This window comes from Somniosus microcephalus, chromosome 3 (assembly GCF_052327205.1).
Source record: "Somniosus microcephalus isolate GS21.2 chromosome 3, FLI_Smic_1.0, whole genome shotgun sequence".
NCBI classification, from domain to species: Eukaryota; Metazoa; Chordata; class Chondrichthyes; order Squaliformes; family Somniosidae; genus Somniosus; species Somniosus microcephalus.
The window spans coordinates 176,729,776-176,746,122 of record NC_140989.1 but is presented as its reverse complement, the minus strand read 5'-3'; positions in this window follow the sequence as shown (position 1 = coordinate 176,746,122).

Genomic DNA, 16,347 nt, shown 5'->3' with positions numbered 1-16,347 from the left:
TCTTATGAATGGAGCATTCCCTGCTCCGATTGGCTCCCCATGGCCCACGTGATCCCAGGGGACGCATCGAGCCAGCTGCGCCCCTGAGATACGCAAGCACTGCGTGCTGGCAGCTGGAGCAGGCCCAGGATCGGAATTCCACGCTGGCCCACAGCTCAACGGCCGGCGGGCAAGGTAAGTGCAGGTCGGGGGCTTGCACCCGCGGGAAGCCCTCGACCCGAATTTCTGGGCCATCAACATCAAAACCTGAAGTTTAATTTGTCTCCCATAACATATACTAATCTATTGTACTTTAAAAATTGATCAGTAATCATGGCTCCGAATAAGGGAAGTGTGCCTGATAACCCCCACATCATTTAATCTCCGGCTCTTCCCTCCTCTCATGCTCCTTCCCAACTTTTCGGGCAGCTGTTGCTTTCTCCTGTAGACTCTGGCTCTTTTTCACCTCCTGTTTGAACCTTTCCAGCAGTTTCAGCCTCTTCCTTACATTAGGTTTGGGCCGAGCAGCTGCCCCTTCTCCCTCCTTCTGCCCCTCACTAACCTTTCCCTTTCCACACAATGCCACCACACCCCCTACTTCCATGTCTCTGTCCGACTCTGACTCCTCACTCTCGAGTTCTTCTGTAACCTCCCGTCCTTGCTCCCCATCAGATACATATCTCCCATAGAGAGTCTTCCTGCTATCATGGTTTCTCCAACAGTGCCGCTCCCTTTGGCCTCATCTCCACCGCTGACCTTTGCTCCCCGTTTCTGCTCTCTCTGGGACAATAGGGTATCTGCACCTAGCTTGCTCCCTTCTGGCATCTTTGTCTCTCCACTCACGTCTTGCTGCCCCTTTCAGGCTCCCGCCTCTTGCACCCTCTCCTTATCTTGCCCCCTCCTGCTCCCCGAGATGTCTGACTCCCCATCTTTCTTTGGAGTACTTACACTTACCCCGCACCCCGCTCCCACATCCTCTCCACCCGCGGACACCAGATTCTTTAGGGAGAGCCGAGCCATATTATGGCTCAACTCTGCCCTCGACCCGTGCTGCCCTTGTCCTTTTCCACCGTACATGTTGTGTTTGCCACTATTTCCATCCTGTTCTCTTCTCTGCAATTTTCTACCTCTTCCTGTGCTCTTTTCTCCTTCCATTCATCAGCTGTGTCCTCCGCCTGCTCTGCTCCTCCAGCCGCTCCACTCACACCTCCTTCTCCTTCTCCCATCTCCTTGTCACTCAAGGGGCTTCCTTCTGCCACACACTCACAGCAGGTGAGGCCTTTGTGACACACCCCACAGCTCTCCGCCTTGCAGCTCCGAGCGATGTGTCCAGACTCATCGCAGTTATAACAGTAGTGTGGGAGCTTGCTGTGCGCAAATTGGCTGCCGCGTTTCCTACATTATAACAGTGACTACACTTCAGAAGTACTTCATTGGTTGCAAAGCACTTTGGGACATCCTGAGGCCGTGAAAGGTGTGATGTAAATGCAAGTCTTTCTTTTTTTCTTTAACTATGCATGTAACTAGCCCACAAAATTCAGTTTGTTTGTTTTCTTATTTTGAGCAAAGGAATGTAACAAAGATTCTGATTGTTGGGTGTCACAGTTCAGGATTTTGTGACCAGTTTTCTTGTGAGTAGGACTCAAAAAGTGAACAGTCTTAAGATGCGTTTTGAACAGGAGCTTGCCTGAAGCGGTTAGCTGGTTCACAATGACATGGCAATCTAGCAGCAGTCGTGAGGTATAAAACGGAGTGCATAGCCACACTGTGTGGAAACTTTCGGTTTTAGGCCAGTCCGATGATGTCACTTGCTGCGCACGCAGGGCACCCCTTTGTGTCAGCACTTGGCGCACATGCGCGGTACACCCGATGATGTCACTTCCTTTATCGTGCCGTTCGTGCTGGTTGAATTTGCGACTGATCTTAAGATGCGTCAGAACTGGATTCTGACGAAGGGTCATCGACCTGATACGTTAACTCTGTTTCTCTCTCCACACATGCTGCCTGACGTGCTGAGTATTTCCAGCATTTTCTGTTTTTGAATGTGAGGTATTACATTTTGGTAGGAAGAATATGGAGGTCACTTATCACTTGGAGGGTGTGAGTGTAGGTGGGGTAGAGGAACAAAGGGATCTCGGAGTACAAATACACAAATCACTAAAAGTTGCGACACAGGTTAGCAAGGCCATAAAAAAAGGTTGATCAAGCGCTTTATTCTAGAGTGATAGAATTGAAAAGTAGGGAAGTTATGCTAAACCTGTATCGAACCTTGGTTAGACAACACTTGGATTACTGCGTGCAGTTCTTGTTGGCATATTATAAAAAGGATATAGAGACACTGAAGAGGGTGCAGAGAAGATCTACAGGGATGATACCAAAAATGCGAGGGTATACATATCAGGAAAGGATGGACAGGCTGGGTCTCTTTCCTCTTGAAAAGAGAAGGTGGAGGGGTGACCTAATAGAGGTCTTTAAAATTATGAAAGGTTTTTGTTAAGTCTGTGTGTTCTAGTTGTATTTAAGATTAATTACTGACACAGACTACAAGAATAACGTTTCAACAGGTCTTTACTAGTTGGAGGTCAGGGCTATACTAACAGCAATATCACTACACAGTACTTATATACCGGTGGTCACCACCGGTATTACGTATACAGCAGCCAGAGAAAGTAGTACACCTCTTAAGGTGGAACAGGCTTAAGTTCTCTTAAGGTGGAACAGGTTACATACACCACAATCCTCCCTTTTTAGCTTAACAGTCATATCCCCATTTAACATAACATAATAACATATATACATATATAACTTCAGGTATAAACAGTTCAAAGGTTCAGTCTCTCAGGAGGCCTTCTGATTCGGGTTGGATAACGCCTTTCAGTGGTCTCTGATTCTTGTTCCTGAGGTGACTCCTCTAGTTGGTTTCCTATGTATTGGACGTCATCATCAGGTACATTCCCTGCCGAGGTAGATGCTTCAGGTTCATTAACGTCTTCCACAGTTGTCTCTGTCGCAACCATGGGTTCGACCCTTGCTCTTGATTCTACCAGTTGATCCGCATGACGCCTTATCACATTGTTACCAATATCTACTGTGTACATCAGAGGTCCTTGTCTGGCCCGAATTGTTCCGGACTGCCATTTTTCGTTTCCACAGCCCCTTGCCAACACTGGTTGTCCTACGTCGAAACTTCGAGTGGTCTTGTTATTAATATGCCGGAACTGTTTGTTTTCCACTTCCCTCCGCACATTTGGTTTTAACAAGTCCAACCTGGACCGCAACCTCCTGTTATAAAACATCATGGCAGGACTTTGGTTAGTTACTGCATGAGCGGCGTTTCGATATGCCATTAGGAAATTGTCCACCTTGTGTTGTAGCGGAATCTGATCATCGTTCATGGCCTTTATTGCCTTTTTGAATGTTTGGACAAATCTCTCGGCCAACCCGTTTGTCGCCGGATGATATGGGGCAGAGGTATAATGTTTCACCCCATTCTTCTTTAAGAATTTTTGGAATTCTTCCGACACGAACTGTGGTCCGTTGTCCGAACATATCTGTTCTGGCAATCCGTTCCTTGCGAATATTGTTCTTAACACCGCAATTGTCTTTTCTGAAGTAGTGGTATTCATCTTGATCACTTCTGGCCATTTGGAATGTGCGTCCACCGCAATTAGGAACATGGAGTCCATGAATGGACCAGCAAAGTCAATATGTACGCGTTGCCATGGGGCTGAAGGCCATTCCCATGGGTGTAGCGGTGCGATCGGAGGTGCATTTTGCACTTTTTGGCACCCAGCGCAGCTTTTCGTCAACTCCTCTATCTGTTGGTCAATACCCGGCCAAGCAAGCCCTAGCAAGACTTTTCATCTTAACTCCCCCCAGATGACCTTCATGCAGTTCCTTTAGAACTCTTTCCCTTAACTTGGGAGGAATAATCACTCTTGTCCCGTACATCAAAGTACCATGGCAGACGGACAGCTGGTCTCGCCTTGCCGAGAATGCCAGTAACAGAGGATCACCATGTGTTGACCATCCCTTCACTGTCACCTCGTAGACTCGGGACAGTGTCGGGTCGTTCCTGGTTTCTCTTTCAATACTTGCATTGGTGACTGGTAAACACTCGATGATGGTCGAACGAAATAACTCAACAGGGTCAACTTTCGTCGTCTCTTCTTCTTCAGGTAGTGGCAGGCGCGACAGCCCATCAGCATTGCCATGCTGCTTTGTACCTTTGAATTCTATTTGATATTGATGTGCCCCTAGGAAAAGGGACCATCTCTGGAGTCTCTGTGCTGTCATCACCGAAACACCCTTCTTAGGGTTAAAAATGGATACCAACGGCTGATGGTCTGTCAGAAGTGTGAATTTTTGGCCCTGCAGGTAATGATTAAACTTCTTCACTCCCCATACAAGGCTGAGAGCCTCCCTATCGATCTGTGCATAGTTGCGCTCAGCGGGGGTCAATGATCTGGATGCAAACGCGACTGGCCTTTCCGTGCCATTTGGCAACTTGTGTGAGAGTACTGCCCCAATACCATATGGAGAAGCATCACAAGCCAACCGAATAGGCAGTGTCGGGTTGAAGTGAGCCAACACTTCCTCTGAGGTGATCAATTCTTTGCTTTTGCGAAATGCCTTCTTACAGTCCTCGCTCCACTTCCATGGTACTCCCTTCTGTAAAAGAGCGTTCAGCGGGTGCAGTACCGTGGATAGATTCGGTAGAAACTTATGGTAATAGTTAATCAATCCTAGAAACGACCTCAACTGAGAGACATTATCCGGAGCGGGAGCCTTTACAACTGCCTCTATCTTGTCAGGAGACTTATGAAGCCCCTCCCGGTCAATGACATGACCACAGTACGAGATCCGCTTCTGAAAGAACTCACATTTCTGCCGATTAACTCGAAGTCCATACTCTTTCAGTCTGTTGAGCACCAGTTCCAAGTTTGCGAGGTGTTCTTCATCACCATCTCCTGTAATCAGAATATCGTCCAGGTAACATTGTGTGCCTGGAATTCCCTGTAATACCTGCTCCATGGCCCTCTGCCAAATTGCTGGAGCCTATGCCACTCCAAAAACCAGCCTATTATACCGGTACAAACCTCTATGCGTGTTGATCGTGAGGTACTGGCGTGACTCTTCTTCAACCTCCATCTGCAAGTACGCCTGCGCCAGGTCTATCTTGGTGAAGTGTTTCCCGCCAGACAACGAAGCAAAAATATCCTCAATCCGCGGAAGCGGATACTGCACCGTGTGAAGCACCGGATTAACGGTGATCTTGAAGTCTCCACAGATGCGAACCTTCCCTGGTTCTCCTGGCTTGTTGCTCGAAGGACGTTTCATAACGGGAACAATGGGCGTAGCCCACTCACTCCAATCTACCTTAGACAGTACACCTGAACGTTCTAGCGCTTCCAGTTCCGCTTCTACAGCAGGTCGTATTGCATAGGGTACCGGTCTGGCTTTGAAAAATTTTGGGTGTGCATGTTCATCAATCTTGATGTTTGCCGTAATTCCTCTCAGTGTTCCCAGTCCCTGCTGGAACACCTCTTTAGCATCATCCAATATTCTGGACAATCGTTTAGGTTTGACATCTGTTTCCCCGGAATCTACCGTTAGTGCCTTTAAGGAGTGCCAGTCCATATTCATTTCCCTAATCCACTCCCGTCCCAGTAGTGGTGGACCTCCTTCAGGTAGCACATATAAGTCCATTACTTGGCTTTCTTTGCCCTTGTGGACCACTTTTACCTCTATCTTTCCGATGGGGTACACTCTTTGCCCCGTGTATGTTTTCAATATAATTTCCGTATCCCGTAGGGGAATATGTTGGAATAACCTTTTGTAATCTTTCTTATTCATGACCGTCAATGCCGATCCAGTGTCCAATTCCATCTTTACTTGGACTCCTGCATCTGAAGAGTGACCCAAATTGTCTGGAGATCTGCATCCTTACCAACGTTGTGTACTCTTAAGCTACCCAGTTCATTACTGCTGGCGTCTGAATCTGACTTCTGTTCGTTCGAACTGTTCTTTGTCACCTTGTGTACCTTTATGTATTTTCCTTGCGGTGACTTTTTGTTGCTGGTCTTCTTTCCTGACCGGCATACTTTAGCTATGTGGCCAAGCCTGCCACACGTTCTGCATTCTTGGTTTTTAAACCAACACTGGTTCTGATCGTGCGTTGTCTTTCCACAACGATAACATTTTACAGTACTCAAAACCAATTGATTTGTACTGAGTTCCGGTGACCGTAGCTGCATTACTGCCGTGCCTCTCGCTGCGGCTTCGTGTGATGCTGCCATAGTGACCGCTTTCTCAAGCATCAGCTCATTCTCCTTGAGCAGTCGCTTTTGTGTATCTTCTTTTAATAATCCACACACAAATTTATCTCTTAGCGCATCTGTTAGTCCCGTTCCAAACTGACAGTACTTTGCTAGCTTACGCAATTCCATTAAATATTCAGCATTGCTTTCAGCTTTCAGCTGCTTTCTGCTGTAAAATTTAAATCGTTCCGCTAGCATCAGCGGCGTGGGGTTTAGATGATTTCTCAGGACAGTAACAATCTCCTCGAACGTCTTCTCCGCCGATTCGTCTGGTGATAAAAGGTGTTTCAATTGCCCGTATGCCTTCGCACCCGTTAAGTTTAATAAAGTTAGTGCTTTCTCATCATCTGGGATTTTATTTGCTTTACAATTTTGTATGCGTTCTACATACGTGGCCCAATCTTCGATGTCGCTATCAAAGGTATTAATGTTCCCATGTTTAGGCATCGTTGCAATTTTTTTTGTGATTTCCCTTTTTCCAAGATGGCGGCTTCCCGCTCTTGTCTTCGTCCTCCGCCTACAAAATGGTGGTTTCCCGCGCTTGGCGGTCTTTCCCGTGCTCGCCTTCTTCACCCGCTGGCTGCAATGGCGTTTGGCGTGCCGCTGCTGCTCCCCTTTCCCAGCGGTTAGTAACTCCCCCGACGCTGTCTCCGCTTCACCGCGGCTCCCTCGGGCATTCGCGCTTCCCCGATGTCGCGCCTCGCAGCCCTTCTTGCAGCCCGGTTATCAGCACCGGCTGCATTGGCCTTCACCGCAGCTCTCGCGCCTTCAGTCGCCCCAGACGCTGCGCCTTTTTGGCCCGAATGCGGCCCGGCCCTTATCACCAGCCGCGATCGATGTCCCCGCGCTGCGCCTTTTGGCCCGAATGCGGCCCGGCCCTTATCTCCGGTCGCAACCGATCTCACCGCCCTTATTCCTCCGTCTTCCCTCCCCGTCTGTACAGCCAACGCGGCCGACTTTCTGCTCGCGTCGCTGACCGGCTTACCCACCACCGAGGTAGAAGGAAGATAGCTGACTGCCGCTGATGGAGGCTTCGAGTTCAGGATATCTTCTGCACTCCGGGTTCTCGATGCCTGCCGCGCGACGTGTCTTCCAGCAGGGTGATGAGGGTGGATGCCTCTCTTCAACGCCCGTTCTGTGGACGAAGCCGCCGTGGATATAAACTGCCGCAGGGTAAGAATCGGACTCGTCGCCACTGTTAAGTCTGTGTGTTCTAGTTGTATTTAAGATTAATTACTGACACAGACTACAAGAATAACGTTTCAACAGGTCTTTACTAGTTGGAGGTCAGGGCTATACTAACAGCAATATCACTACACAGTACTTATATACCGGTGGTCACCACCGGTATTACGTATACAGCAGCCAGAGAAAGTAGTACATCTCTTAAGGTGGAACAGGCTTAAGTTCTCTTAAGGTGGAACAGGTTACATACACCACAGTTTTGATAGAGTAGATACAGAGAGAGTGTTTCCACTTGTGCGGAAGAGCATAACTAAAGGCCATCAATATATGATATCCAGATATCCAATAGGGAATTCAGAAGAAACTTCTTTACCCAGAGAGTGGTGAGAATGATCATCTACATCCTAGGGTACTTAAGGAAGTGGCCCTAGAAATAGTAGATGCATTGCTGGTCATCTTCCAAAATTCGATAGACTCTGGAACAGTACCCATGGATTGGCGGGTAGCTAATGTTACCCCACTGTTCAAAAAGGGTGGTAGAGAGAAAACGGGGAATTACAGACCGGTAAGCCTGACATCGGTAGTGGGGAAAATGCTAGAGTCCATTATAAAGGATGTAATAGCAGAGCACTTGGAAAAAAGTGACCGGATCGGACAAAGTCAACATGGCTTTACAAAAGGTAAATCGTGGTTGACTAATCTACTGGAATTTTTTGAGGATGTAACTGGTAAAATAGATAAGGGAGAACCAGTGGATGTGGTGTATTTGGATTTTCAAAAGGCTTTCGATAAGGTCCCGCATAAGAGATTAAGGCACATGGGATTGGGGGCAAGGTATTGACTTGGATAGAGAACTGGTTGGCAGACAGAAAGCAAAGAGTTGGAATAAACGGCTCTTTTTCCGAGTGGCAGGCAGTGACTAGTGGGGTACCGCAGGGATCGGTCCTTGGACCCCAGCCATTCACAATATATATTAATGATCTGGATGAGAGAACTAGATGTAATATCTCCAAGTTTGCAGATGACACAAAGCTGGGTGGGCATGTGTGCTGTGAGGAGCATGCCGAGAAACTCCAGTATGATTTGGACAGGTTGGGTGATTGGGCACAAGCATGGCAGATGCAATATAACGTGGATAAATGCGAGGTTATCCACTTTGGTGGCAAAAAGGCAGATTATTATCTAAACGACAATAGATTGGGAGAAGGGGAAGTGCAACGAGACCTGGGTGTCCTTGTGCACCAGTCGCTGAAAGTAAGCATGCAGGTGCAGCAGGTGGTTAAGAAGGCAAATGGTATGTTGGCCTTCGTAGCGAGAGGGTTTGAGTACAGGAACAAGGATGTCTTGCTGCAGTTGTACAGGGCCTTGGTGAGGCCACATCTTGAGTATTGTGTGCAGTTTTGGTCGCCTTATCTGAGGAAGGATGTTCTTGCCATGGAGGGAGTGCAGCGAAGATTCACCAGGCTGATACCTGGGATGGCAGGAATGACGTTATGAGGAGAGATTGGGTCGATTGGGCTTGTACTCACTGGAGTTTAGAAGAATGAGAGGGGATGTCATCGAAACTTATAAAATTCTAACAGGACTAGACAGACTAGATGCAGGAAGGATGTTCCCGATGGTCGGGGAGTCCAGAACCAGGGGTCACAGTCTAAGGATAAGGGGTAAGCCATTTAGGACAGGAATCAGGAGGAATTTCTTCACCCAGAGAGTGGTGAACCTGTGGAATTCTCTACCAAAGAAGGCAGTAGAGGCCAATTCATTAAATATAGTCAAGGAGTTGGACATATTTCTTAAGGCTAAAGGGATCAAGGGATATGGAGAGAAGGCAGGGACAGGGTACTGAATTTGGATGATCAGCCGTGATCTCGAATGGCGGAGCAGGCTCGAGGGGCCGAATGGCCTACTCCTGCTCCTATCTTCTATGTTTCTATGTGGAGCTCGCTACCACAGGGAGTGGTTGAAGCGAAAAGTATAGATGTATTTAAGGGGAGGCTGGACAAGCGTATGAGAGAGAAGGGAATAGAGGGTTATGCTGATAGATTTAGATGAGGATAGACGGGAGGAGGCTGGAATGGAGCATAAACGCCAGCATGGACTGGTTGGGCCGAATGGCTTGTGTCTGTGCCGTATATCCAATGTAATATGCCTGAAAGGCTGGTGGAAGTAGATTCAATAATAACTTTCAAAAAGGAATTGGATAAATACTTGGAAAAGAAAAATGTTCAGGGCTATGGGGAAAGAGCAGGGGGGTGGGACTAATTGGATAGCTCTTTCACAGAGCTGGCACAGGCATGATGGGCCGAATGGCCTCCGTCTGTGCTGTATGATACTATGATATCCACCTCAAACTGGGCTCTAATTCAGAGGAGAATCTGGTCCCAGGTGTCTTTAAATGCTACCTTTTGAAGATTAGCAGAGATCAAGGAAATCTGTCAACACCAAGCTGCTAGACATGTCCTGAATGAGCAGGCATTGCTAACAAACAGGCTATTAGTTCAGAATTCTTCAAAACAATGGCCCAACAATGTTTCAACAGCAAGATCAGTCACAAATTCAGCCAGCACGAACGGCTCGATAAAGGAAGTGACATCATCGGGTGTACCGCGCATGTGCACCAAGTGCCGACACGGAGGGATGCCCTGCGTGCTCACCTCTGGCTCAGCTCTCCCTAAAGAATCTGGTGTCCGCGGAGCTGGGAGAAGGGTGCGGGGTAAGTATAAGCACGCCAAAGAAAGACGGGGAGTCAGACATCTCGGGGAGCAGGAGGGGGCAAGACAAGGAGGGGGCAAGACAAGGAGAGGGTGTAAGAGACTGGAGCCTTAAAGGGGCAGCAGGACGGGAGCGGAGAGACAAAGACGCCAGAAGGGAGCAAGCTAGGTGCAGATGCCCCATTGTCCCAGAGAGAGAAGAAACGGGGAGCAAGGGTCAGCGGTGGAGATGAGGCCGAAGGGAGTGGCACTGTTGGAGAAACCATGATAGCAGGAAGATTCTCTAAGGAAGATATGTATCTGATGGGGAGCAGGGACGGGAGGTTACAGAAGATCTCGAGAGTGAGGAGTCAGAGTCAGAGACATGGAAGTGGGGGGTGGGGTGGCATTGTGTGGAAAGGGAAAGGTTAATGAGGGGTAGGAGGGAGAAGGGGCAGCTCCTCGGCCCAAACCTAATGTAAGAAAGAGGCTGAAACTGCAGGGAAGTTTCAAACAGGAGGTGAAAAAGAGCCGGAGGCTGCAGGAGAAAGCAGCAGCTACCCGAAAAGTTGGGAAGGAGCATGAGAGGAGGGAAGGGCCGGAGATTAAATGATGTGGGAGTTATCAGGCACACTTCCCTTATTCGGAGCCATGATTACTGATCAATTTTTAAAGTACAATAAATTAATATAAGTTGTGGGAGACAAATTAAACTTCAGGTTTTGATGTTAATATGTGGTGGAGGAATGGCTGTGCAGAGTGGCGGAATGGATTTGTATGATAAAATGGAATGATCACAATGTATAAATGTTTTTAATGTTCAATAAATAAAGTTGGTAGCACTCTTGCCTCTGAGTCAGAATGTTGTGGGTTCAAGTCCCACTCCAGGGACTTGAGCACATAAATCTAGGCTGACTCTCCAGTGCAGTGCTGAGGAAGTGCTGCACTGTCGGAGGTGCCGTCTTTCAGATGAGATGTTAAACCGAGGCACTGTCTGCTCTCTCAGATGGACGTAAAAGATCCCATGGCACTACTTTGAAGAAAGGCAGGGGAGTTATCCCCAGTGTCCTGGCCAATATTTATCCCTCAACCAACATCACTAAAAACAGATTATCTGGTCATTATCACATTGCTGTTTGTGGGAGCTTGCTGTGCGCAAATTGGCTGTGGCATTTCCTACATTACAACAGTGACTCCACTTCAAAAGTACTTCATTGGCTGTAAAGCGCTATACAAATCCAAGACTTTCTTTCTTTTTATTTAAATATTTGAAAGTGATATAAAATAGTTGGTGTCCGTGTACTTGCAGGAAAATGGACAATCCAACCACAAGGGGCTGAAAAATAATCGAGGAACACAACATTTTTGCTAGCGTAATTCAGTATTGCTAACCCCGCCACCTCATAAATCAGGAGACAAACTCTTAAAAATCATGAGATTTGGTATAGAAATCATGAGTTGCTATTTTTTCCCAAATGTAAACCAATATAGATTGACAGTTGGTTTATAAACCTCATTAGTGGCTTTATTTAATCTCCAACAGGTCACAGCTTCTTTACAAAAACTATATTATTGCATCTGAAAATGCTTCACAAACTTCCCCACCCCGCCGTAGGCCACTCCAAAGCCGCCCCAAGGCCCCTCCTGGAACTTGCCCGAGGGTTGATGTTGGCAGTGATGGCTTCACTCGAGCAAGCTGCCTGTGGAGACGCGAACAGTCTCTATCGATCCTCGGGCCTCTTGCTTCCGAGACTCCCCTGTCGTGTTATGAAAACGTTCGGGAACCGCCTGTAACACAATGGGGGAGACGTTTGTGTTAGACAGAAAAGTCATCGGCAACTGGAGTTATCAGCCGCTGAAAATGGCCCAACGCTAATGGAGCAAAATTCATCTGGGGGGATTGTAAAGTCTGTGGGTTGTTTAGTTGATTAATACACAGACTCCAAGAGTAACTTAAAACAGGACTTTACTATTCGAAGGTCAGGGCGAATCTGCCAAATAATCCTGACACAGCACTTATATACCGGTGTGGTCACCGTCGGTATTACAGTATACAGAAGCCAACAAAGTAGTGCCACACCTAAAATAGTTCTCTTAAAGGTGAACGGTTACATACAATGGTTTTCTTAAAGGTAGACGGAGACATACACTACAATCCTCCCTTTTTAGCTTACAACATACTTAGTCCCCCGTTAAACATAACATATATTCAACTTCATGTAAAACAATTCACAGGTATAATCTATGCGGGAAACAGTTTACAGATTCAGTCTCTGCGGGAACAGTTCACAGATTCAGTCTCTGGTCTTGACTCGGTCCGAACAACATCTCTGTGGTGTAGCCGGTTCACATTGCTAGCGTGACTCATCCAATAGTCTTTCCCTTGACTTAACAGCTTGAACTTCCGTCCTGCTGAACCAGCAGTGCTGACTTTTACAAACAGCTGGACTGCCTTGGTAATTTTTCCTACTTGCCAACTGATTTGGCTCCCTTCGTAGGGCCCACGTACATGATCTGGTAGAAGTGATAATGATTTAGATGGTTATCACTTTCTGCTGCGTCTTTTTCTTTTCTGCTTCTTGGAGACTCTCGGAGCTCCCTTATCCGCTGCCAGCTGTAGCGCCACCATCTCCCTATGTTCCTTAGACTTTGAGTGCTTCATCCTGATTTCTGCACTTTGGGAATTTTCATCACAAGCTGGGCAGACCAAGTCATCGTAATATTCCGTGTCACTCAACAGGTCATGGTAATATTCGGTGTCGTCCTGAGCTAGTCTAGCGAGAGGGCCTGCTACTTCTTCCGTACCCAACTGGACGTTAGCCGACTGTTGTTCCCTCCCTAGACATCTTTCCTGAAGAGACTTCTTCATGCGTTCATATTCATCCCACTCTTCCTGGGTTTCCTGCAAATCCTTCACTAATGACCTCGTTTGTGATTTCAATACTTCCCCTTCCCTCGGGGATTGATTGATCAGGCTATTCAATCCTTCTACTGGAGCAGCTGTTTCAACATTCTGCTGTTCACATTGACGTGATTCAGCGTACTTTTGGCATCCCTGTAAAATCTGTGTTGCAACCTCAGCTATTTCCATAACTTTTGAGAGCTCCGAACTCCTTCCCTTTGAAGATTGAAGCTCGTGTTCAGATTGTTCCCATTGTAGAGTCTTGTCCTTCAGCATATGAAGGAGTTGGCTGACCGTTAACTCTTCCACGGGAACACTGTGGGTCAGAGTCTTCTCCATTTCATCCACCTTTTCCTCCAATGCTTTCACCTTCTTTTCCTCTTGTACTTTGGCTTCCAGCGCTCGGAGAAGTTGCGCATTGATGCTCTCTAGCTCGTGTTCAGAGGCCATTCTTACAGTCTCTGTGTTTCTTACAGTTCCCTTTTCTTCCACTGAACAGATTCCCAGTTAAATCTGTTCTTCAAGTTGTTGAATCTCGGTCATTGCCGCCCCATATTTGTCTTGGGTTTCCTTTAATATTTTTATGAGTTCTTGTACATCTTGTCTTTCATGTTCTGCCATGTCTTTCACCTCTAATTTCTCATCTATGGATGGAACTTCTACCGATGAGTCTGTCTTGGCCTTGAGCTCATCAAGAATTTCCTGCAGCCTTTGGACTTCTTGCTCATGTTCAACCTTCAGTTGCTCATATGCTTCCACTGAAACTAGCTTTTCGGAGGTTGCCGAGTTAACCCCTTCCAGAATTGTAGCCTGGGCCTGTTCATACTGTTCTTTCAACTTCTCACACTCTGCTTGTAAGGAGTCGTAGAGAAGAACTGGAATAAAATCCTGGCTTCCTGAAGATTCCTCTTCATTTGCTTCTTCCTGCAAATATTCTAACTCCTGAACAGCATAAGGGAGATGTGATCGGTAATTGGTCACGATGGCTCTATGGTCGCTCTCTGCTTGAGCTAGCTGCTTCTGTTGTCTTTCCAGATTCTCCCATTCGATGTCATAGAACTTTTTCATTGTTTTCATCTCTTGTACGAGACGGTAACTCAATTGTTCTAATTGTTGTCGTAATTTGAAATAAGTTTGAGTCCGAGCTCGGTGTTCTTCCGTCATGGATATGTCCGTAACTTGAACAGGCTCAGAATTTTCTGTCAAACTAGGTTGTCGTTGTTCGGTGGAGTTCTGCTCTGAAACTTTGTTCTTCTCTGGAGCATAAGCCTTTATGCATGCCTTCGTTTTTCCAACCTTCATCGGCAAGTCCATTTCAGCCTTGTCTTTCATATTTGGGTTGGTCTTATCGTCATCCGTTTCAGAATCTGAGCTGATTGTCTGCACCGAGTCCTCACTCGTTATGGCTTTTAGATAGTGCCATTCCATGTCTATTTTCTTGATCCACTCCCGTCCTAGAAGCGGTGGTCCTCCCTCATGTAGTACGTATAAGTTCATTCTTGGGTGTTCTTTACCCCTATCTCTCACTTTGACTCTTATCTTTCCCATGGGGTATACTTTATGCCCCGTGTATGTCTGCAATACGAACTTGGTATCTCTTAAGGGTATATGTGAGAATAGCCGGTGGTAATCCCTTCGATTTATGACTGATAGAGCTGATCCAGTGTCCAACTCCATTTTCACTTGGATTCCAGCTATTTTTAGCATGACCCAGATAGTTTGTAGGTCAGCTTCCTTACTCACATTGTGAATTCTCAGACTACCCAGCTCCTGGCCGTTTGGGTCTGAGTCTGAATTCTGTTCGTCTGAACTCTTCTCAGCCACCTTGTGCACCTTGTTGTACTTTTCCTGTGATGGCTTCCTTTGGTTGTTGGTCCTTTGGTTGTTGGTCTTCTTCCCTGACCGGCATACCTTAGCTATGTGACCCAGTTTGCCACATTTCCTACATTCCTGGTTCTTAAACCAGCATTGGTTCTGGTCGTGTGTTGTCTTCCCACAACGATAGCATTTTGTTGTTGTCAAGGTAATTTGATCCACACTTAGTGCTGCTGTCTTTAGCTGCATTTCCGCAGTTCCCTTCGCTGCGGCTTCGTGCGATGCTGCAATAAGGACAGCCCTGTCAAGTGTAAGGTCGTTCTCTTCGAGTAGTCGCTTTTGCGTTCCTTCCTTTGCCAACCCGCACACGAACTTGTCTCGCAATGCCTCTGTTAGATTCCCTCCAAACTGGCAGTATTTCGCTAGTCTACGCAGTTCGACCAAGTATTCTGCGTTGCTTTCGTCTTTCCGTTGCGTTCTCACATAGAATTTGAATCGTTCCGCCAACATCAACGGTGTGGGGTTCAAGTGATCCTTCAGAACAGTCACAATATCATCGAAAGTCTGATCCGCCGGTTTAGCTGGTGCTAGTAGATGCTTCAAGAGCTCGTATGTCTTCGCGCCCATCGAGTTTAGCAAGGTTATAGCTTTGTCATCTTCTTCTATTTTATTGGCCTCACAATAGATCTCAATGCATTCCACATACGTGGCCCAGTCTTCTACCTTGGCATTAAAATCGTTGATGTTACCACGCTTAGGCATCTTCCTCTCTTTCTGATAACACCCCGAATTATTTCTTTAACTTATTTTTTTTTTTTTTTCTAAGATGGCGGTTTTCCCGCAAAAATGGCGGTTTCCCGCGCTTACCTTCTCTCCCCGCCCACTTCAATGGCGGTTTCCCGCTTCTGTCTTCTTCCCCGCCTAATGGCGGCTTCCCGCGTTTCTTCCCTAGCGGGAGGGGTACACTTTCCCCCACAGGCGACGGCCGCTGGCTTTCAGGTTCACAGCCTGCGCGTCGGCTTCAGTGCTTTCCCTTTCCTCGGCAAGGCAACCGGCGCTGGGTACACCCCGTTGACGGCGAACAGGTTCAGCCGCTGGGCTGGCTCTCGCTCAGTTCCCCTTGCTCGGGCTCGGTCTCTCTCCCGCTCTCTCGGCTCTGGGTACACCCCGTTGACGGAGAACAGTTTCAGCCGCTGGACTGGCTCTCGCGCAGTCTCCCTTGGTCGGCTCTGCCTCTCCCGCTCGCTCGGCTCTACCGGCGCTGGGTACACCCCGTTGACGGAGAACAGTTTCAGCCGCTGGACTGGCTCTCGCGCAGTCTCCCTTGGTCGGCTCTGCCTCTCCCGCTCGCTCGGCTCCCAAACGCCTCTCCCAGCCGTCTCGCAGTCTGGTGCTTCCCTCCCCGGCTGCGGCTGAGTTTTTATATCTTCCCGCGCCTACGCTCCCGGTCGCAGCG